This window comes from Polistes dominula, unplaced genomic scaffold (genome assembly GCF_049000335.1).
Source record: "Polistes dominula isolate Pdom_NZ unplaced genomic scaffold, Pdom_raw_medaka contig_25, whole genome shotgun sequence".
Taxonomy (NCBI): domain Eukaryota; kingdom Metazoa; phylum Arthropoda; class Insecta; order Hymenoptera; family Vespidae; genus Polistes; species Polistes dominula.
The window spans coordinates 4370226-4395118 of NW_028301094.1; the positions used below are offsets into that span (position 1 = coordinate 4370226).

The window sequence follows — 24893 nt, forward strand, 5'->3', positions numbered from 1 at the left end:
AATGTACTAAAAAACATAATCCTGGTGAATGCCAATTAAATAACCAAAATCCCAGCGAGGAAGTTCAATGTGTGAATTGCGGTTCGTTTGGACATCCGGCGTCATACAGAGGATGTGATTTCCTAAAATTTGCGCAAAAAACAGTTAATCTACAAAAGGAGGAAGAAAAAAATAAAAGAATGGAAAAAATTAGAAGAATATCCAAAATAGTAAACCCCGGGTTAACTTATGCAGAAGCAGTCTCCAAATCTGATAATAGAAGAAATAGAATTCATAATTTTCAAGAGAGAATTAACTATAACTATCAAGATAACATACAGCATAACCAAATGAATAACCAAAATGATATTGCTAGTATATTGTCTTTATTTAAAAATGATATAATAAACACCCTCTCGATCAAATTAGATAATATTGTAAATCAAGTAGATATTAATACCAGAAAAATTGACTTTATACTAAGAAGACTAAACTTAGAATGGATAGAGTAAATAATAACAACGATAAAAAAAAATGTTTGCTCAAAAGTACACTACAAGTAATTGCTATAAATGTAAACTCAATTATTTCCAATGAAAGAAGAAATTATCTGTTAGATTTTATTAAAATACACAATCCTGATATATTACTCTTGAACGAAACTAAACTTAATGAGAAACATAAGATGCAATTCGAAAACTACGTATTGATAAGGCAAGATAGACATAACTCGGTACAAGGCGGGGGTGTTGCAATTCTACATAAACGAAATATCTCATGTAAACAGGTAAATTGCAAAACCTATAACAACGAAATATTAGAAGCGACTGCAATCTCCTTAAAACTCAAGGACGAGAATCTTATTATAATAAGTGCATATGCAACTAGCAGCATTAATAAGAAAGACTTTATAGTAGAATTAGAAAAACTATTTATGATACTGGATTTAAGCAATCCCTCAAACTATTATCTCCTGGCAGGGGATCTTAATGCTAGACATTTAGATTGGGGAGATAACATGAGTAACGAGAGAGGAAAAATATTAAAAACTTGGATCGATGATAATAATACAATAAATAGATGCACCTTAAAAGGACCGGACCAAGCAACGTATGTGCATGGAAAATCTTTTCTTGATGTTATTATTATTGATTCTAGATTATCGATCAATCTAAACGGAGAAGATAAAATTATAACAGCAGATTATGAAAGTGACCACCGTGCTTTGATAGTGCCCATCAATTTAGATCATTTCTCTAACGAATTACCAATAAATGAATTAAATAAGGAGAGATACGTATTCAGAAAAACTAATTGGATTAAATTCAAAAAAGTAGCAGCGAAAGACTTCAATATCAATATTCCAGTAGAAAGAAATTTAAAAAATACAGAAATAGATTTTTATATAAAGGAATTAGAGAATTTTATAATAGGTAGTATGGAAAAAAGTATACCGAAATATCATTATGAGAATAGCATGGAAAAATATAAAAACAATAAAATCAAAAAAATGTTAAAAACCAAGTCGACTCTTAATTCTATTATGAGAAGCTTTAAGAGGGATCAGAAAAAAAATAGAGCTGAGATCGAGTTAACTAACATATTATTGAAACAAATCTCTGAACTTATTAAAAAAGAATACACTGCTTCTTATAATCAGTATTGGACTAACGCTGCAAAAAAAATTAAACATAATGATTCCTCCTCCTTTTTTCCAAAACTTAATAAACAATTTAGAAGTAAACAAGCTACCTCGATAGGCAACCTACTCTTATCAAAAAAAGACCAGGAAACTATAGACAGAATAGAAATTAAAACATCGGAGATCGACCAAACTGATGATCATTATGTAGTAAGTGACCCGATCCAAAAATTGGACTTAATTGGGGCACACCTGGAAAGAGTTTATAAATCAAAAGAAATGAAGGATGAATCCAGATTGAACAATATAATCAACAGAGAATATAATAAATTAAATAAAGACAGAAAAAAGTGGAATGGCATCTGTGAATTCAACAGTGAAAATAAAGCAAACGATCCGAAAAATAAGTCCTTGAAGGAGGATTTAACATACCTCTGTAATGGACAACAACTTAGTAAAATAATTAGCAAATTAAATAATAAAACATCTTCAGGAGTGGATAACATTCCTAACATAGTGATTAAACATTTACCTGATAATGTAATAGAGTGCTATGCAATATTATTTAATAACATTTTCAATAATGCATATTATCCTGTAGGTTGGAAAAAGGGAAAAGTAATGCCATTTTTAAAACCCAATAAAGATAGGAATAATGTTAACAACTATAGACCAATTTGCCTAATGTCTAATATAAGTAAATTATTTGAAATAGTCATTAATACTACAATTAATCACATTACAACAATAAATAAAACAATACCAGATCATCAATTTGGATTCAAATATAAACACTCGACAGTGCACGCCATACACAAGTTTCTTGCAGACTTATGTTGGGCTCTCAATGGCAAGAAAATGGTTGGTGCCTGTTTAATTGATCTCGAGAAGGCCTTCGATTCTGTCTGGATTAAGGGGCTTTTGTACAAAATGTTAAAAAAGAAATTTCCTAGGGAACTAATTTACTTACTTATGGATATGTTCGATACCAGAACTTTTATAATCACAGATGGGACTCATACCTCGGATAAAGATTTCATAATAAAGGATGGTCTGCAACAAGGAACAGTGAATGCACCGATATTCTTCAACGTGTATAATAGCGACATATTGCATTTATATGGTATGAACGAAGAGGAAGATACATCAGCATTAGCATTCGCTGATGATTTCATAGTATATATTACAGGGAATAAACCATCTGAAATCCAAAAAAAACTAGAGATCAAGGTAAATCAAATAATTAAATATTATAAAACTTGGAAACTGAAAGCCAACCCGCAGAAATGTGAGACAATTTTATTCCGAAGGAATTTAAGCGAAATTGCCAAATCGGCAAGAAATTGGAGAGATTTTCAAATAAAAATAGAAAATGAAGAGACTGGAGAAGAAATAGAAATTCCTCACAAGCATGCAGTTAAATATTTGGGAATGAATTTAGACGAAAGGATAAAACTTACCAAACATATAGACATCCAACTTAGCAAAGCAAAAAAGGCCTTCATGGCAAACTGCAGAATCTTTTATTCGAGACACCTATATCCTAAGATCAAAGAAATATGTTATCAGCTTCTAATAAGACCTATAATAACGTATGCCTGCCCTGTATGGATGAACTTTAATGACTCAACTGCTGAAAAACTCAGAGTATTTGAAAGAAAATGTTTACGTGCTTGTTATAATTTGTACAGGTCCGCAGACACAGGATATAAAAAATATATCAACAATGGTACACTATATAGAAAAGTAAATATTAATAGAATTGATAATTTTATTATCAAGCTTACTCGAAATTATTTTGCTAATATAAAAAAGATAGATAATAATAATCTAATAAGATCAAGTGTATACCCGAATAGACAATATCATGAAAGATCGTTTGAATCAGGATTTATTCCCCCTGAAGCTTTTATAACAATGGACCAGGATGGATTAATACAAAACCAAAACAATGTACCAATAATATACCACATTTTTAGAAATAAAGCCAATAAAAAAATTACTTATAAAGACAGAATAAGAAATAAGCAAGTAGTTAATCTTAGATACTCGACAGCATTACCAAAGAAAGATATTATGGACTTCTCAAGATTATCTAAAAAATATTGGTGGATCAGTAATGAGGATAACTCTATACAAGAATTAAAAAAAAGATATGACTTAGTAATAAGGGATAGAAAGAAGTAATAGACTCAGTTTCTCTAAACCACAAAAGTTGTGATATTAAGCATTAGTATTCTTGTACATATGTAAATAGTAGGTTTTTAAGATTCTTGTTAAGAGTTCACTATACTGTATAATTATATTTATATTTATCCTTTTTTATTAAATAATTCATATCTAAAATAAGCTAAATAGTGAGCAAAAGGTAAGATTTAAAAAATTAATATAAAGTAACGGTTAGAACAGGTTTTTTGCAGAGGGATAGTTTATTCGTAAACAGGATCTCTGTTTTTTCTCCAAAACTTGGAAACATAAAAGTGATAATCAAAATAATTGACTGAAAATTTATACTAGTTTTAGTAATATGTTACTGGAATAATAAATAAAATTAGTTTATTAACGCGTTCACTAGACTAAGTTAATAAATATAGACAGTTAGATTTATGGTATATTTTTGTGATGTATTTTCAAACACCATATATGTAAAAGAAAAATGTATTTTTATAAAAGAGAAAATAAACATCAATTAAAAAAAAAAAAAAGTACAACTTCTCGTCCGATCACTTAAGTCAAGCAGCACTGGGCACGGTTAGTACTTGGATGGGTGACCGCTTGGGAACACCGTGTGCTGTTAACAACTTCCTTTTTTTTTTTTTTATTCAATTTTTCTTTATAATGGTTGTCATAATCAAACTTAACATTTTTGGAAAATATCTTTTCCTTTTTTAGACAAAATCACGTACTTCAAGATTCTTTGTCAACTTCTTAACTATCTATATTAGTAATAGAACTTTTTGACGATTCAATCCCTAAATTTCCATGAAAACCATGTTTCTCATGAGCGACATGCTTTGTCGTACCATAACTTTTTACAACGTCGTAGAAGCTGCTAGTTGTGGAATCAATGAATTAGGCCTGTTTTACCGTTTTTTGTTTTCTTTTGCTTTTTTCTTTTTTTTTTTTTATACTTGAAATTAAGATGTACATGACAACAGCATTTAGTATAATAAATTCTGTCGTTAACGGCCATACCGTGCTGAAAATACAAGTTCTCGTCCGATCACTGAAGTCAAGCAGCACTGGGCACGGTTAGTACTTGGATGGATGACCGCTTGGGAACACCGTGTGCTGTTAACACCTTCCTTTTTTTTTTTTTTATTCAATTTTTCTTTATAATGGTTGTCATAATCAAACTAAACATTTTTGGAAAATATCTTTTTCTTTTTTAGACAAAATCACGTACTTCAAGATTCTTTGTCAACTTCTTAACTATCTATATTAGTAATAGAACTTTTTGACGATTCAATCCCAAAATTTCCATGAAATCCATATTTCTCATGAGCGACATGCTTTGTCGTACCATAACTTTTTACAACGTCGTAGAAGCTGCTAGTTGTGGAATCAATGAATTAGGCCTGTTTTACCGTTTTTTGTTTTCTTTTGCTTTTTTCTTTTTTTTTTATACTTGAAATTAAGATGTACATGACAAGAGCATTTAGTATAATAAATTCTGTCGTTAACGGCCATACCGTGCTGAAAATACAAGTTCTCGTCCGCGAGTCCGACTCGGACCACCGTGCGGTTCGGACGCGTCCGTGAGTTCTTGTCCGAATTTAACAACATTCACAAAGCAAATTAAGAATAACAAACTGAAATCACGTCTGTGATAGATATTGATTGTAAATTTTCAAATTGTGCAATATAGATTTGTGCAATTTATAAGCTAAGTGATAGAATAAAAGATTAACGATTCTAACCTCCAAAACGAAAGCGTAGTCTCTGATGCATCGGAGAGCGAAAAATGCCAAATTAATGACTTCATAATCAAAACTAATAAAAGAAAATTACAAAACGTAGAAGTTTCTGATATGCAATCAAAGAAACAAAAAAGCAAAATGTTGGAAGGGGACATAACCCTTAATGTACCTACATCTAACAAATACAGCGTTCTCAGTGACATGGAAACGGATGACGAAGACTCTGACATACCAAAAAGTAAAAACGACGCTCATCGCACTGATGATCAACTAAAAATACATAAAACTAAACCAGAAAGAAACCCTCCACCCTTGGTCATACATGGAGAAATAAGTGAGCATAGCAAATTCATAAATGCAATTAGTAAAATTCTAAAAGATAAATTTTACATAAAGTACAGGAAAGGTTACACAGAAGTGTATACTAAAACGAAACAAGACTATCAATCATTAAAAACGCAGTGGCAAAGCAGCAGCGTGCAATTTCACACGTTTACAGAAAAAGACAATAAAAAACGTGTATTTGTAATAAGGGGGCTTAATGCAAATACAAACATAACAGAAATTATACAAGAACTTAATGATCAAGATATTAACACTAGCCAAGCTAATTTGATGAAAAATACAGCGAGCCCACTTTTTATGGTAACATGCGGTGCTAACATAACCTTAACACAACTAAAGCATAAAGTACGGTACCTGAACAAGACAAAAATCACTTGGGAACCATACATGAACAAGAAAAGAATAACTCAGTGCCATAGATGTCAAGAGTGGGGACATGCAACCTCGAATTGCTATGCAGAACCGGTCTGCTTAAAATGCTCCAAAAATCATCTTACCAAAGATTGTAATAAATCCAAAGATGTACCTGCTACTTGTGCCAACTGTGGTGGAGACCATCCAGCAAATGCAACAGTATGTAAGGCATACCAAAGAAGACTCAATCTCCTTACAAATAAAAGCAATAGTACTAATATCAAGAATTTACAAAAAGGTAGGGTGTCCACACAAACACTCCAACTAAATAATGACAAGGAATTTCCACTTCTTAAAACAAAAGTACCTACTACAAATCCATGGAACGCCACGAGCATGTTATTTCAAAATAAAAACACACAGAATGCATATCAAGAAAACACACACATAAACACTACTACTAACCAAAGCTCTATATTTACAGAACTATCATCAGAAATTAATAAAATAAATCAGATTTGCAATATTAATGTAATGCTTAAATTAGTAAAAGAATTAAGGGAAAAACTAGAAAAATGTCACAATAGAAGGGAACAATTTTTGGTATTTGTCAACTTCTCTGAATCATTGGAGGCACAATGGACAGATTAAAAATTTGTAGTTGGAATGCAAATGGACTAAGGGGAAGAATGGGCGAATTAATAGAGTACTTAGATAGAAATAAGATAGATATATTATTACTTAATGAAACCAAATTTACTTGCAGGGATAAATTAAAAATTAAAAGTTATGTTTGCTACAGAAAAGAACGGGATAACTCCGCAGGAGGGATAGCTATTTTGATTAAGAATACTATTCCACATAAACCACTCAGTATTAATACTAATTTAACATTAGAAGTTGCTGGAATAAAGCTGTTAAGCGACATCAACATAATATCCACCTACAGAAGGCCTTGCTGGACTCTCAATGAACAGGAAATTAATACTTTAATGAACACAGGAGAAAAAGTATTGATCGTAGGAGATCTAAATGCAACGCATCTTGCTTGGAATTGCAACAGAATCAACAAGAGTGGGAAAATCTTACATGACTTTACACAAAATAATAACTGTGCAATAATGTTTCCGAATGAACCAACCAATTACCCTCCCAATAATACAACACCATTAACTATAGACATAATAATAAATAAAAATGTAAGAAACATTTCAGATATAGAAGTACAACACGAGCTAAGTTCAGATCTTAATCCAATAATATTTTACCTTGGAGCTCAGCACAAAAAAATATAGAAACATAAAATGCTACATTTACGAAGAAGCAGACTGGGGAAAATTTCGACAACTATTAAATTACAGAGTACAAATTACATCAAAACTAACGTCCTCACAAGAAATAGATTTAGAAGTACAAAAACTTACAAATAATATTAACTATTGTGTTCAACAAAGTATTCCTATTAGACAAGTAAGTAATACTAATGATAGACTGCCTTATGATATAATAAATTTAATTAAGAGTAGAAATAAGATAAGGAAAAGGTGGCAACGAACTCGAATGCCACAAGTCAAAATAGAATTAAATGAAGCAAATAGGACTATTAAGAGAAAAATAAGAGAATATAGAAATGAAAAATGGAATAAACAACTAAAAAAACTCAATCCCAAGGATAACTCTCTTTGGAGAATGACGAAAATCTTCAAGACAGAATACAATAGAATACCTACACTAGAGAAAAACAGTATTGAGGCTATAACAACAGAAGAAAAAGCTAATCTACTGGCTACACAGTTCGAAGATGTGTACAATATTAATCTCACAAATAATACAACAGCGCAGAAAAACGTTATAGAAACAGTAAAGAACTATTTGGAAAGTACAGTAACCAAAGAAACTCAAAAATACTACACCAACCCTAAAGAAATCACTCAAGAAATAAATAAACTACCTTCGAAAAAAGCACCTGGTTTGGACAGTATTCAAAATATAATTCTTAAAAACTTACCAAAGAAAATAATAGTACAAATAATGTATATAATAAATGCATCGATTAAATATGCACACTTTACATCTCACTGGAAAACTGGACTCGTAACTCCGATACTTAAGCCTGGCAAGAAGAGTAATGACCCAAGTAGTTATAGGCCAATTTGCCTACTAAGTACACTAAGCAAATTAACAGAAAAAATAATATTAAAACGATTTCATAACCACGAAAGTAAACACGAAATCTTAATAGATGAGCAGTTCGGATTCAGGAAAAATCACAACACGGTACAACAGGTTACAAGAATAGTAAACGACATTAGCATCAACTTTAACAGAAACAAGGTAACGGTGATGGCATTGCTTGACATAGAAAAAGCATTTGATAAGGTTTGGCAATATGCCGTATTATATAAAATGATTAAATACAAGTATCCGGACGTTCTTATTAAATTTATACACTCTTATCTTAAAGATAGACATCTAATAGTAACAGTAGACGGCGAAAAATCTGCCAAACGTAATGTCAGAGCAGGAGTACCACAAGGATCGGTTCTCGGTCCGAAGCTGTTCACCATCTTTATAAACGACATACCAAAATTTGAAAAAACTAATACTGCCTTATTCGCCGACGATTTAGCCATATACTCACACTCATTCTCAGCAATAGTAGCAGCGAAGCAATTGCAAATACATATCTCCTTACTAGAAAAATATTATAGCAACTGGAAAATAAAAGTAAATGAAACCAAAACAGAGGTAATTGTAATCAGTAAAAAATACAATAACATAAAAATCTTCCAGCCAATCACAGTATATGGCCATCCAATAAAACCCGTACATTCAGTAAAATATTTAGGAGTCCATCTTGATTCCAAATTAACATATCATATGCATATGAAACAAATTATAACGAAAATACATGCAGTAATGAAGAAATTATATCCACTATTAGTAAGAAACTCACCACTATCGTCTTCAAACAAAAAACTCATATACAAAACAATACTAAGGCCTATAATTACATATGCTGCACCTGTCTGGTGCAGTGCAGCTAAAACACAAATAAAGAAATTACAAATTTTACAAAACAAATGCCTCAGATTGATACTTTCTGCAGACAGATACACTCCAATTATACACCTACATGATGAAACAAACATAGAATATATAGATGATTATATAAAACAACTAGGAGAAAAATTTTATGAAAATCAATTAAAGAGCAATAGACTATTACGAGATATTACTAAATTAAGAAGCTACAATATGCCTTTCGAATATAAACATAAACTACCTTATGATAAATTACACATCTTTAACACATTCATAGATTAATTACACATAAAACTAGTACATTTCCGAAAGTAGGTTTTTCTCATATTGTTTTCCTACAGACACTGACTTACCAATCTATACACCACATCTGATAATGTTAACTCAAACCAAAGAATAAGCTTAATAATATTAAATAAGAACTGTAGATTAAACTCTTAAATTAGAGTAGGTGCTACAATCTAAACGTAAAACTGTTAAGTGCCTTTATATATTTGTAAAAAATGTATTAATGTACATAATATTGTTATTATTTTTGAATAAAGTTTAATAAAAAAAAAAAAAAAAAAAAAAAGTTCTCGTCCGATCACTTAAGTCAAGCAGCACTGGGCACGGTTAGTACTTGGATGGGTGACCGCTTGGGAACACCGTGTGCTGTTAACACCTTCCTTTTTTTTTTTTTTATTCAATTTTTCTTTATAATGGTTGTCATAATCAAACTAAACATTTTTGGAAAATATCTTTTTCTTTTTTAGACAAAATCACGTACTTCAAGATTCTTTGTCAACTTCTTAACTATCTATATTAGTAATAGAACTTTTTGACGATTCAATCCCAAAATTTCCATGAAATCCATATTTCTCATGAGCGACATGCTTTGTCGTACCATAACTTTTTACAACGTCGTAGAAGCTGCTAGTTGTGGAATCAATGAATTAGGCCTGTTTTACCGTTTTTTGTTTTCTTTTGCTTTTTTCTTTTTTTTTATACTTGAAATTAAGATGTACATGACAAGAACATTTAGTATAATAAATTCTGTCGTTAACGGCCATACCGTGCTGAAAATACAAGTTCTCGTCCGATCACTTAAGTCAAGCAGCACTGGGCACGGTTAGTACTTGGATGGGTGACCGCTTGGGAACACCGTGTGCTGTTAACACCTTCCTTTTTTTTTTTTTATTCAATTTTTCTTTATAATGGTTGTCATAATGAAACTAAAAATTTTTGGAAAATATCTTTTTCTTTTTTAGACAAAATCACATACTTCAAGATTCTTTGTCAACTTCTTAACTATCTATAGTAGTAATAGAACTTTTTGACGATTCAATCCCAAAATTTCCATGAAAACCATGTTTCTCATGAGCGACATGCTTTGTCGTACCATAACTTTTTACAACGTCGTAGAAGCTGCTAGTTGTGGAATCAATGAATTAGGCCTGTTTTACCGTTTTTTGTTTTCTTTTGCTTTTTTCTTTTTTTTTATACTTGAAATTAAGATGTACATGACAAGAACATTTAGTATAATAAATTCTGTCGTTAACGGCCATACCGTGCTGAAAATACAGTCAGCCTGCGGTCGTCAAAGCGTGCGGACGTGTGGCTCCCTATATTAGTGCTACTGTGAGATGCAAGAAAGCGTTCATTGTTAGCACTTCATCATTAGTGTCTTTTTTGTTTTTCTAGTTAACTTTCTTTTTATTCCCTCATTCCAAAAATAAGGAAAGTGGATGTAGAAGTGACAAATCAAGTCGGGGTAACTCCTGATAAGAAGAATGAAGGTATAACTTCGCCGCGTGTAGTCGGCACGGAGGAACCTTGGTCCAAGAATCGGCATGAGCTGCAAAAGTTCGTCGAAGGTCGGTTATACAAAGAAAGAAAAATTAACGAAGCTGCAGCTGCTTTGGTTAAAAGGCTAAGCATCAAAAGGAAGAAAAGCTTAGTGATAGCAAAGCCAAACATGCCGCATAGTCCAGTCAAGATGGCGCCCAAAAAGAGACACAGTTATGGTGAATCATCAAGCTGTGCGAGAGAGAAGCTCCTCCTTGAAAACGAGAAGCTTAGAAAAGAAGTGGAGACATTAAAGGCTCTCCTTGACTCAAAAAATAATTTGCCGCCAGCGCAGTCTAGTGGCGATTCGGACGAAGTAAACATGGAGATTGACCTCACTGCAGGGGACGAATGGAATATAGTTGAAAAACTAAAAAAGAAAAACGCTAGTTATAAAAGAAAACGAGACAATACAGACGACGGAAGCGACGCCTGCAAGGCCCGCGCTCGCCCTAATGGAAATAGGGAAGTCAGTGTCGCCCAACCAATGAAAACCGTTGTTTCCAACGGGGGAAGTGAAAAAGCGGTGCAGAAGAAAATCCCTGGTCCCACCAGCGTGACTGGAATGAGTGCACCATCAAAAAACAATAGTTCCAATGGTAGCCGGCGTCCACCCCCTATCGTTGTGCACCATCAAGATTCCAAAGACTCAATGGTCTTATTGAATGAAACAGCAAAGGGTGCTGATTTTCACATTAAACGCATAAACAATTTCAAACACATTATTCAAGTAAAAAACAGTGGTGATTTTAAGCGTGTTAAAGACTCGTTGATCAGTGCTAACACTAAGTACTTTTCGTTCACTCCAAAGGAGGAGAAACACATAAACTTTCTATTAAAGGGTCTCCCATCTACCATCAGTGAAGATGACGTAAAGGAGGAATTAGGTTCGAAAAATATCCCTAACCTAAAAATTGACAAGGTCAGTCGATTTGCTACGGCAAAATCAGTTCGTGACAAGAGAGTTTTGCCCTTTTATTTGGTGCAATTTTCAGCGGACAGTGATACCAGCTCATTGAGGAACTTTAGGTATTTATTAAAACACTCAGTTTCGTGGGAGAAACTTAGGAAAAAAGGAATACTGCAATGCAAACGCTGTCAGCGTTTCGGCCACGCTGCATCTAACTGTAATCTAGAATATAGATGCGTTAAGTGCAATGAGGATCATGCTCCAGGGGAGTGTAAGGCCGGAGAGCGGTCGCCAGGTACGGAGGATACAGTAAAGCCTTTCTGTGTCAACTGTGGTCAATTCGGACACCCTGCGTCATTCAGAGGATGCCAAAAAGCGCAGGCATTTGCCGCGCTAAAGAATAAACGAAAGAAAACATCCCAAAAGCCAGCAGCACGGAAAATAACCAACCAGGCGTTTTTGCAGAATGGAGTTTCTTATGCGTCAATGGTTGGCAAGTCTCTTCAGACTCATCCCCTAAATCACAAGGTGCACATAGCCGGACATAACATGCAGCAAATTCCCACGGACGCTGGTCTAGCTAAGTTGGCATACTTGGAGGCTAGAACGGAAAAATTGGAAAACTCCTTGAATAGTGTATCTAACCAACTAAATGCGATTAGCGCACAAGTTGGTAGCTTATTATCACTGCTAAATTATGGACAAAGTTAGGTCTTTAAACCCATATCATGAATTTAAGTGTGCGTCGTTAAACGTAAATTCACTAATTAGTAATTTTAAGCGTGTGGAACTAATAAACTTCTTAGAATCACATAGGCTAGACATAGCGGTCCTAAACGAAACTAAATTAGGACCGAAACACTTAGTTAGTTTTAAAAACTACACCATAGTCAGAAATGATCGAGTAAATGGTTCAGGTGGTGGCACAGCCATTGTTGTAAAGAAAAATCTAAAGTTCGAAATTGTAAATTTAGGCGAAAAATATTCAACCATAGAGGTATCTGTTATAAAAATAAATTTGACAGAGGACAGTATTCTTCTGGTTGCAGCAATTTATGCGAGGAAAGGAAAAAGTTTGATCTTTATCAATGAAATAAACGATTTGTTTTGTACGTTGAAACTTGACTCTCCAAAAGTTTATTATTTTGTAGGTGGAGACTTTAACGCAAAACACACTTCTTGGAGTAATCCATTAAACAACGAAAGAGGCGTTGCGTTTAGTAAATGGATTGATAAGGCAGCTATAGATTTTAAGCTAAAGTTATTTCACTCTTCAACCCCTTCTTACCCTAGGAAAAACTCCTTCCTAGACCTAATTCTAGCTGACGCGAGATTATCATTTAAGCATACCTTAGATGATAAATTGAGCACAGAAAACTTTCCAAGTGACCATGAAGCGATAATGGCCACCTTTAGCATCAAGGATAGAAACCTCAGGGATTCATCATTTACCATTAATAACAATTTTTCTTTTTCTAAAATTAGGTTTACCAAATTTGAGAAAATTCTCTCTAAATTTAATCCTGATGTCAATCCTGATTTTAACTTGGATCTAAGTGTTGTTGAGGCCAAGTTAGACCATATTAAAGACACCATACTAGATGCAATGAGGCGCTCCTCTCCAAAAAGCAAATCGTTTAATTCTACAGATAAATATATCAACAATTACGCAAGAAAGCTAGTGGCGAGAGAAAAATCTCTTATCAACGAATTAAGGAAGTTAAGAAAATGGAATTTCCAAGGGGCAACGAAAGAGCATTTAATTCACAATTTTACGAACATGATTGCTGCAATCAGGAGAAAATTAAAATTCCTTATAGAAAAGAACGTCGCGAGTTATTGGCTTAATAGGGTTTCGTCAATTGATCCTCGAAGACCGGATAAAATGTTCTCAGAAATAAATAAATTATTTCGCAATAAAGGCGGACATAAAGCCGGTGATTTGAAAGTCGCAGCCAACAGAGCTGATTTGATATTGGCAGCTGGAATCAACAATCAATCGTGTCTGACAGATGGCGATGGAATGAAAATAATTCACGATGACAAGGCCAAGGCTAACTTACTGGCAGCTCACTATGTGTCAGTTAACAATCAGAACGAAAATATAAACAATGTTGTGTTTAGAAACTTTGTAAATAATAGGGTAAACATACTACTAGATGAAATATCATCAGCTCATCCTAACACCATATGCACGTTCAGTCCAGTTAATAATGCTTTAAAGCCGGAACAACCCCCTTCGTGTGCCTTTTATTTCACTAACTTGGATCTAGTCAAACGAAAATTCAAGAAGCTCAATAACAAAAAATCAGCAGGAAATGATCAACTGCCAAACTTTATATTAAAAAAACTTCCGATAAACATTATCCGGGCCTACACTATTTTGTTCAATAATCTTCTAAATAATGGTATTTTTCCAGATTCTTGGAAATCTGCGAAAGTTATTTCAATTTTAAAGAAAGGTAAATCTGCAACAGACGTTAATAGTTATCGCCCGATAAGTATGCTTTCCAATATTGGAAAAATCTACGAAAAAGTAATAAATGATATAATTTTAAATATCTGTGCAACTAATAATATCATATCCGAAAATCAATTTGGATTTAAAAAACGCCACTCTACTTTGCATGCTATAAACAAACTGTCTTCTGATGTTAACTGGGCACTTAATGGGGGCAAGTGTGTGGGTGCTTGTCTGGTCGACCTGGAGAAAGCATTTGACACGGTATGGATCAATGGTCTTATACATAAACTAAGAAAGAAAAACTTCCCTCTGTTGGTGTTAAAATTATTAATCAGCATGATTAGTAACAGATCATTCCGAGTAATGATCGGAGACCAAGAATCGAGCAAATGAGTCATTAAAAATGGTTTACAACAGGGTACTATAAATTCTCCGGTGCTTTTTAATATCTACACTGATGATATTTTACAGTTATTTGGTCCCCACAAAACCGGATGCTCGATGATTGCATTTGCTGATGACTTAATAGTTTACAGAGCTGGAAAGGATCCGAGAAAAGTTCAAGCGGACTTGCAAAAAGCGATTAATAGTATTTTTTCTTATTACACGGCGTGGAAATTAAAAGTAAACATTGACAAGTGCGAAACAATACTTTTTAGACCGTCGACGCAAAAAGCCTCATGTATCATCAAAAATAACTACAAATCATTCCACATAAATGCAGACCCAGCTGCAAGCAAAAAGATCCCACATAAAAAAGCTGTCAAATACTTAGGGTTATATATAGACGAGAGATTTTTACTGAATGCTCACCCTCTACAGCAACTCCAAAAAGCGAAAACTGTGTTTACTTTATGCGCGAGACTCTTTCATTCGCGTGCATTATCGCCGAAAGCGAAAATTATCTGTTACCAAAGCCTCATAAGGCCTATCTTGACTTATGGCTGCGAGATATGGTATAATGTGTGCGCTAATATAATGGAGAAATTCCGAATTTTCGAGAGACGATGCCTAAGAGCTTGCTTAGGACTTTACAGATCAGCTAAATCAAATTACACCAAACATGTCAGCAATATAATTATCTATGAAAAAGCCAACATTAATAGAATTGACAACTTTATTATTAAATTAATCAGAAATTATTTTGCTAATGTGGCAACTGTTTCATGTAACAGTCTCATCTTTCCTATTCCTTATCCAGACGATAATTATATAAAGGTGGCTTTAAATACTGGATTTGTACCTCCGGAAGCCTTCCTTTATCTCGATAGATTGGGTATTGTTCAAAATAGAAAAGCAGACCCACTGTTATACCATATCTCAAGGCGTAGAACAAAAAGGCGATAGCTTATGATGCACACAACAATCTACATGAGTTTGCATCAGCACTTCTTTCGGAGCTCGGTTATCGATATGACGCGAGAGTACCCAAGCGAGACATTCATGAGGTAAAAAATTTAAATTATCTACACTACTGGTGGCTTGAAGACCGAATCAATCCCCAGTGATACAAAATAAAGTCTAAGAAAACTTTAGATAAGGCAATTTAACTCCTAAGTGTGTAGGATGCATTTTTATTTTCTAAGTTATTCTAAGGTAGAACCTATGTTCCCCCCCCTGTATATAGTAATTTCCTATGCTCCTGATCTTCCCTATCTCTTACTCCATTATTCCGCTCCTTTTCGCTCCTTATTAGTTTAAGCGTAATTTTAAGTTTTAAACAAGTTATGCGTGCTTCCTTTTTACTGCACTTTTTGGGATGCAATTCAAGTAAATGTACAATTATTTAGCGTAGAAGCTTATTAAACACTCTAGTCAAAAGACTGTGCCTAGCGTCTGCTACAGGGATTCCTTTTTAATCTCCCCTTAGCGAAATTAAATAAGCGATTATTATTTAGTTCCTAATTTAGTTATCATATAAGTTAGGCGTTTTTAAAATTTTTATTTCAAACTTTTGTTTATTTTTATAGTTCTGTAAAACATATTGTAAATTTCTTGTGCCAAAATAAACATATTAAAAAGTCAAAAGTCGTGCTGAAAATACAAGTTCTCGTCCGATCACTTAAGTCAAGCAGCACTGGGCACGGTTAGTACTTGGATGGGTGACCGCTTGGGAACACCGTGTGCTGTTAACACCTTCCTTTTTTTTTTTTTTATTCAATTTTTCTTTATAATGGTTGTCATAATCAAACTAAACATTTTTGGAAAATATCTTTTTCTTTTTTAGACAAAATCACGTACTTCAAGATTCTTTGTCAACTTCTTAACTATCTATATTAGTAATAGAACTTTTTGACGATTCAATCCCAAAATTTCCATGAAATCCATATTTCTCATGAGCGACATGCTTTGTCGTACCATAACTTTTTACAACGTCGTAGGAGCTGCTAGTTGTGGAATCAATGAATTAGGCCTGTTTTACCGTTTTTTGTTTTCTTTTGCTTTTTTCTTTTTTTTTTTTTTTATACTTGAAATTAAGATGTACATGACAAGAACATTTAGTATAATAAATTCTGTTGTTAACGGCCATACCGTGCTGAAAATACAAGTTCTCGTCCGGAGTCCGACTCGGACCACCGTGCGGTTCGGACGCGTCCGTGAGTTCTTGTCCGAATTTAACAACATTCACAAAGCAAATTAAGAATAACAAACTGAAATCACGTCTGTGATAGATATTGATTGTAAATTTTCAAATTGTGCAATATAGATTTGTGCAATTTATAAGCTAAGTGATAGAATAAAAGATTAACTATTCTAACCTCCAAAACGAAAGCGTAGTCTCTGATGCATCGGAGAGCGAAAAATGCCAAATTAATGACTTCATAATCAAAACTAATAAAAGAAAATTACAAAACGTAGAAGTTTCTGATATGCAATCAAAGAAACAAAAAAGCAAAATGTTGGAAGGGGACATAACCCTTAATGTACCTACATCTAACAAATACAGCGTTCTCAGTGACATGGAAACGGATGACGAAGACTCTGACATACCAAAAAGTAAAAACGACGCTCATCGCACTGATGATCAACTAAAAATACATAAAACTAAACCAGAAAGAAACCCTCCACCCTTGGTCATACATGGAGAAATAAGTGAGCATAGCAAATTCATAAATGCAATTAGTAAAATTCTAAAAGATAAATTTTACATAAAGTACAGGAAAGGTTACACAGAAGTGTATACTAAAACGAAACAAGACTATCAATCATTAAAAACGCAGTGGCAAAGCAGCAGCGTGCAATTTCACACGTTTACAGAAAAAGACAATAAAAAACGTGTATTTGTAATAAGGGGGCTTAATGCAAATACAAACATAACAGAAATTATACAAGAACTTAATGATCAAGATATTAACACTAGCCAAGCTAATTTGATGAAAAATACAGCGAGCCCACTTTTTATGGTAACATGCGGTGCTAACATAACCTTAACACAACTAAAGCATAAAGTACGGTACCTGAACAAGACAAAAATCACTTGGGAACCATACATGAACAAGAAAAGAATAACTCAGTGCCATAGATGTCAAGAGTGGGGACATGCAACCTCGAATTGCTATGCAGAACCGGTCTGCTTAAAATGCTCCAAAAATCATCTTACCAAAGATTGTAATAAATCCAAAGATGTACCTGCTACTTGTGCCAACTGTGGTGGAGACCATCCAGCAAATGCAACAGTATGTAAGGCATACCAAAGAAGACTCAATCTCCTTACAAATAAAAGCAATAGTACTAATATCAAGAATTTACAAAAAGGTAGGGTGTCCACACAAACACTCCAACTAAATAATGACAAGGAATTTCCACTTCTTAAAACAAAAGTACCTACTACAAATCCATGGAACGCCACGAGCATGTTATTTCAAAATAAAAACACACAGAATGCATATCAAGAAAACACACACATAAACACTACTACTAACCAAAGCTCTATATTTACAGAACTATCATCAGAAATTAATAAAATAAATCAGATTTGCAATATTAATGTAATGCTTAAATTAGTAAAAGAATTAAGGGAAAAACTAGAAAAATGTCACAATAGAAGGGAACAATTTTTGGTATTTGTCAACTTCTCTGAATCATTGGAGGCACAATGGACAGATTAAAAATTTGTAGTTGGAATGCAAATGGACTAAGGGGAAGAATGGGCGAATTAATAGAGTACTTAGATAGAAATAAGATAGATATATTATTACTTAATGAAACCAAATTTACTTGCAGGGATAAATTAAAAATTAAAAGTTATGTTTGCTACAGAAAAGAACGGGATAACTCCGCAGGAGGGATAGCTATTTTGATTAAGAATACTATTCCACATAAACCACTCAGTATTAATACTAATTTAACATTAGAAGTTGCTGGAATAAAGCTGTTAAGCGACATCAACATAATATCCACCTACAGAAGGCCTTGCTGGACTCTCAATGAACAGGAAATTAATACTTTAATGAACACAGGAGAAAAAGTATTGATCGTAGGAGATCTAAATGCAACGCATCTTGCTTGGAATTGCAACAGAATCAACAAGAGTGGGAAAATCTTACATGACTTTACACAAAATAATAACTGTGCAATAATGTTTCCGAATGAACCAACCAATTACCCTCCCAATAATACAACACCATTAACTATAGACATAATAATAAATAAAAATGTAAGAAACATTTCAGATATAGAAGTACAACACGAGCTAAGTTCAGATCTTAATCCAATAATATTTTACCTTGGAGCTCAGCACAAAAAATATAGAAACATAAAATGCTACATTTACGAAGAAGCAGACTGGGGAAAATTTCGACAACTATTAAATTACAGAGTACAAATTACATCAAAACTAACGTCCTCACAAGAAATAGATTTAGAAGTACAAAAACTTACAAATAATATTAACTATTGTGTTCAACAAAGTATTCCTATTAGACAAGTAAGTAATACTAATGATAGACTGCCTTATGATATAATAAATTTAATTAAGAGTAGAAATAAGATAAGGAAAAGGTGGCAACGAACTCGAATGCCACAAGTCAAAATAGAATTAAATGAAGCAAATAGGACTATTAAGAGAAAAATAAGAGAATATAGAAATGAAAAATGGAATAAACAACTAAAAAAACTCAATCCCAAGGATAACTCTCTTTGGAGAATGACGAAAATCTTCAAGACAGAATACAATAGAATACCTACACTAGAGAAAAACAGTATTGAGGCTATAACAACAGAAGAAAAAGCTAATCTACTGGCTACACAGTTCGAAGATGTGTACAATATTAATCTCACAAATAATACAACAGCGCAGAAAAACGTTATAGAAACAGTAAAGAACTATTTGGAAAGTACAGTAACCAAAGAAACTCAAAAATACTACACCAACCCTAAAGAAATCACTCAAGAAATAAATAAACTACCTTCGAAAAAAGCACCTGGTTTGGACAGTATTCAAAATATAATTCTTAAAAACTTACCAAAGAAAATAATAGTACAAATAATGTATATAATAAATGCATCGATTAAATATGCACACTTTACATCTCACTGGAAAACTGGACTCGTAACTCCGATACTTCAGCCTGGTAAGAAGAGTAATGACCCAAGTAGTTATAGGCCAATTTGCCTACTAAGTACACTAAGCAAATTAACAGAAAAAATAATATTAAAACGATTTCATAACCACGAAAGTAAACACGAAATCTTAATAGATGAGCAGTTCGGATTCAGGAAAAATCACAACACGGTACAACAGGTTACAAGAATAGTAAACGACATTAGCATCAACTTTAACAGAAACAAGGTAACGGTGATGGCATTGCTTGACATAGAAAAAGCATTTGATAAGGTTTGGCAATATGCCGTATTATATAAAATGATTAAATACAAGTATCCGGACGTTCTTATTAAATTTATACACTCTTATCTTAAAGATAGACATCTAATAGTAACAGTAGACGGCGAAAAATCTGCCAAACGTAAAGTCAGAGCAGGAGTACCACAAGGATCGGTTCTCGGTCCGAAGCTGTTCACCATCTTTATAAACGACATACCAAAATTTGAAAAAACTAATACTGCCTTATTCGCCGACGACTTAGCCATATACTCACACTCATTCTCAGCAATAGTAGCAGCGAAGCAATTGCAAATACATATCTCCTTACTAGAAAAATATTATAGCAACTGGAAAATAAAAGTAAATGAAACCAAAACAGAGGTAATTGTAATCAGTAAAAAATACAATAACATAAAAATCTTCCAGCCAATCACAGTATATGGCCATCCAATAAAACCCGTACATTCAGTAAAATATTTAGGAGTCCATCTTGATTCCAAATTAACATATCATATGCATATGAAACAAATTATAACGAAAATACATGCAGTAATGAAGAAATTATATCCACTATTAGTAAGAAACTCACCACTATCGTCTTCAAACAAAAAACTCATATACAAAACAATACTAAGGCCTATAATTACATATGCTGCACCTGTCTGGTGCAGTGCAGCTAAAACACAAATAAAGAAATTACAAATTTTACAAAACAAATGCCTCAGATTGATACTTTCTGCAGACAGATACACTCCAATTATACACCTACATGATGAAACAAACATAGAATATATAGATGATTATATAAAACAACTAGGAGAAAAATTTTATGAAAATCAATTAAAGAGCAATAGACTATTACGAGATATTACTAAATTAAGAAGCTACAATATGCCTTTCGAATATAAACATAAACTACCTTATGATAAATTACACATCTTTAACACATTCATAGATTAATTACACATAAAACTAGTACATTTCCGAAAGTAGGTTTTTCTCATATTGTTTTCCTACAGACACTGACTTACCAATCTATACACCACATCTGATAATGTTAACTCAAACCAAAGAATAAGCTTAATAATATTAAATAAGAACTGTAGATTAAACTCTTAAATTAGAGTAGGTGCTACAATCTAAACGTAAAACTGTTAAGTGCCTTTATATATTTGTAAAAAATGTATTAATGTACATAATATTGTTATTATTTTTGAATAAAGTTAAATAAAAAAAAAAAAAAAAAAAAAAAAAAAAAAAAAAGTTCTCGTCCGATCACTTAAGTCAAGCAGCACTGGGCACGGTTAGTACTTGGATGGGTGACCGCTTGGGAACACCGTGTGCTGTTAACACCTTCCTTTTTTTTTTTTTTATTCAATTTTTCTTTATAATGGTTGTCATAATCAAACTAAACATTTTTGGAAAATATCTTTTTCTTTTGTAGACAAAATCACGTACTTCAAGATTCTTTGTCAACTTCTTAACTATCTATATTAGTAATAGAACTTTTTGACGATTCAATCCCAAAATTTCCATGAAATCCATATTTCTCATGAGCGACATGCTTTGTCGTACCATAACTTTTTACAACGTCGTAGAAGCTGCTAGTTGTGGAATCAATAAATTAGGCCTGTTTTACCGTTTTTTGTTTTCTTTTGCTTTTTTCTTTTTTTTTATACTTGAAATTAGGATGTACATGACAAGAACATTTAGTATAATAAATTCTGTCGTTAACGGCCATACCGTGCTGAAAATACAAGTTCTCGTCCGATCACTTAAGTCAAGCAGCACTGGGCACGGTTAGTACTTGGATGGGTGTCCGCTTGGGAACACCGTGTGCTGTTAACACCTTCCTTTTTTTTTTTTTTATTCAATTTTTCTTTATAATGGTTGTCATAATCAAACTAAACATTTTTGGAAAATATCTTTTTCTTTTTTAGACAAAATCACGTACTTCAAGATTCTTTGTCAACTTCTTAACTATCTATATTAGTAACAGAACTTTTTGACGATTCAATCCCAAAATTTCCATGAAATCCATATTTCTCATGAGCGACATGCTTTGTCGTACCATAACTTTTTACAACGTCGTAGAAGCTGCTAGTTGTGGAATCAATAAATTAGGCCTGTTTTACCGTTTTTTGTTTTCTTTTGCTTTTTTCTTTTTTTTTATACTTGAAATTAAGATGTACATGACAAGAACATTTAGTATAATAAATTCTGTCGTTAACGGCCATACCGTGCTGAAAATACAAGTTCTCGTCCGATCACTTAAGTCAAGCAGCACTGGGCACGGTTAGTACTTGGATGGGTGTCCGCTTGGGAACACCGTGTGCTGTTAACACCTTCCTTTTTTTTTTTTTATTCAATTTTTCTTTATAATGGTTGTCATAATCAAACTAAACATTTTTGGAAAATATCTTTTTCTTTTTTAGACAAAATCACGTACTTCAAGATTCTTTGTAAACTTCTTAACTATCTATATTAGTAACAGAACTTTTTGACGATTCAATCCCAAAATTTCCATGAAATCCATATTTCTCATGAGCGACATGCTTTGTCGTACCATAACTTTTTACAACGTCGTAGAAGCTGCTAGTTGTGGAATCAATGAATTAGGCCTGTTTTACCGTTTTTTGTTTTCTTTTGCTTTTTTCTTTTTTTTTTTTTTTATACTTGAAATTAAGATGTACATGACAAGAGCATTTAGTATAATAAATTCTGTCGTTAACGGCCATACCGTGCTGAAAATACAAGTTCTCGTCCGATCACTTAAGTCAAGCAGCACTGGGCACGGTTAGTACTTGGATGGGTGACCGCTTGGGAACACCGTGTGCTGTTAACACCTTCCTTTTTTTTTTTTTATTCAATTTTTCTTTATAATAGTTGTCATAATCAAACTAAACATTTTTGGAAAATATCTTTTTCTTTTTTAGACAAAATCACGTACTTCAAGATTCTTTGTCAACTTCTTAACTATCTATATTAGTAATAGAACTTTTTGACGATTCAATCCCAAAATTTCCATGAAATCCATATTTCTCATGAGCGACATGCTTTGTCGTACCATAACTTTTTACAACGTCGTAGAAGCTGCTAGTTGTGGAATCAATAAATTAGGCCTGTTTTACCGTTTTTTGTTTTCTTTTGCTTTTTTCTTTTTTTTTTTTTTATACTTGAAATTAAGATGTACATGACAAGAGCATTTAGTATAATAAATTCTGTCGTTAACGGCCATACCGTGATGAAAATACAAGTTCTCGTCCATGATTCCTACTCGGACCACCGTGCGGTTCGGACGTGTCCGTGAGTTCTTGTCCGAATTTAACAACATTCTCAAAGCTAATTAAGAATAACAAACTGAAATCACGTCTGTGATAGATATTAATTGTAAATTTTTAAATCGTGCAATATAGATCTGTGCAATTTATAAGCAAAGTGATAAAATAAAAATTAACGATCCTAACCTCCAAAACGAAAGCGTCGTCTCTGATGCATCGGAGAGCGAAAAATGCCAAATTAATGACTTCATAATCAAAACTAATAAAAGAAAATTACAAAACGTAGAAGTTTCTGATATGCAATCTAAGAAACAAAAAAGCAAAATGTTGGAAGGGGACATAACCCTTAATGTACCTACATCTAACAAATACAGCGTTCTCAGTGACATGGAAACGGATGACGAAGACTCTGACATACCAAAAAGTAAAAACGACGCTCATCGCATTGATGATCAATCAAAAATACAAAAAACTAAACCAGAAAGAAACCCTCCACCCTTGGTCATACATGGAGAAATAAGTGAGCATAGCAAATTCATAAATGCAATTAGTAAAATACTAAAAGATAAATTTTACATAAAGTACAGGAAAGGTTACACAGAAGTGTATACTAAAACGAAACAAGACTATCAATCATTAAAAACGCAGTGGCAAAGCAGCAGTGTGCAATTTCACACGTTTACAGAAAAAGACAATAAAAAACGTGTATTTGTAATAAGGGGGCTTAATGCAAATACAAACATAACAGAAATTATACAAGAACTTAATGATCAAGATATTAACACTAGCCAAGCTAATTTGATGAAAAATACAGCGAGCCCACTTTTTATGGTAACATGCGGTGCTAACATAACCTTAACACAACTAAAGCATAAAGTACGGTACCTGAACAAGACAAAAATCACTTGGGAACCATACATGAACAAGAAAAGAATAACTCAGTGCCATAGATGTCAAGAGTGGGGACATGCAACCTCGAATTGCTATGCAGAACCGGTCTGCTTAAAATGCTCCAAAAATCATCTTACCAAAGATTGTAATAAATCCAAAGATGTACCTGCTACTTGTGCCAACTGTGGTGGAGACCATCCAGCAAATGCAACAGTATGTAAGGCATACCAAAGAAGACTCAATCTCCTTACAAATAAAAGCAATAGTACTAATATCAAGAATTTACAAAAAGGTAGGGTGTCCACACAAACACTCCAACTAAATAATGACAAGGAATTTCCACTTCTTAAAACAAAAGTACCTACTACAAATCCATGGAACGCCACGAGCATGTTATTTCAAAATAAAAAC

At 33.1% G+C, this 24893-nt stretch overlaps 5 non-coding genes and 1 pseudogene across 5 annotated transcripts; all 6 read left to right on the forward strand.

Moving 5' to 3' along the window:
* Positions 1–4802: 4802 nt before the first annotated feature.
* Positions 4803–4921, forward strand: LOC149031225 (5S ribosomal RNA). The gene has a single exon (XR_016177922.1). It is a non-coding gene; the product is annotated as a 5S ribosomal RNA (ribosomal RNA).
* A 5404-nt stretch (positions 4922–10325) lies between these two features.
* Positions 10326–10444, forward strand: LOC149031226 (5S ribosomal RNA). The gene has a single exon (XR_016177936.1). It is a non-coding gene; the product is annotated as a 5S ribosomal RNA (ribosomal RNA).
* A 6056-nt stretch (positions 10445–16500) lies between these two features.
* On the forward strand, positions 16501–16621 carry LOC149031227 (5S ribosomal RNA; annotated as a pseudogene).
* Positions 16622–22039: 5418 nt separating this feature from the next.
* LOC149031228 (5S ribosomal RNA) lies at positions 22040–22158 on the forward strand. The gene has a single exon (XR_016177971.1). It is a non-coding gene; the product is annotated as a 5S ribosomal RNA (ribosomal RNA).
* Positions 22159–22535: 377 nt separating this feature from the next.
* LOC149031229 (5S ribosomal RNA) lies at positions 22536–22654 on the forward strand. Its single transcript, XR_016177972.1, has one exon. It is a non-coding gene; the product is annotated as a 5S ribosomal RNA (ribosomal RNA).
* A 382-nt stretch (positions 22655–23036) lies between these two features.
* Positions 23037–23155, forward strand: LOC149031230 (5S ribosomal RNA). The gene has a single exon (XR_016177947.1). It is a non-coding gene; the product is annotated as a 5S ribosomal RNA (ribosomal RNA).
* Positions 23156–24893: the final 1738 nt, after the last annotated feature.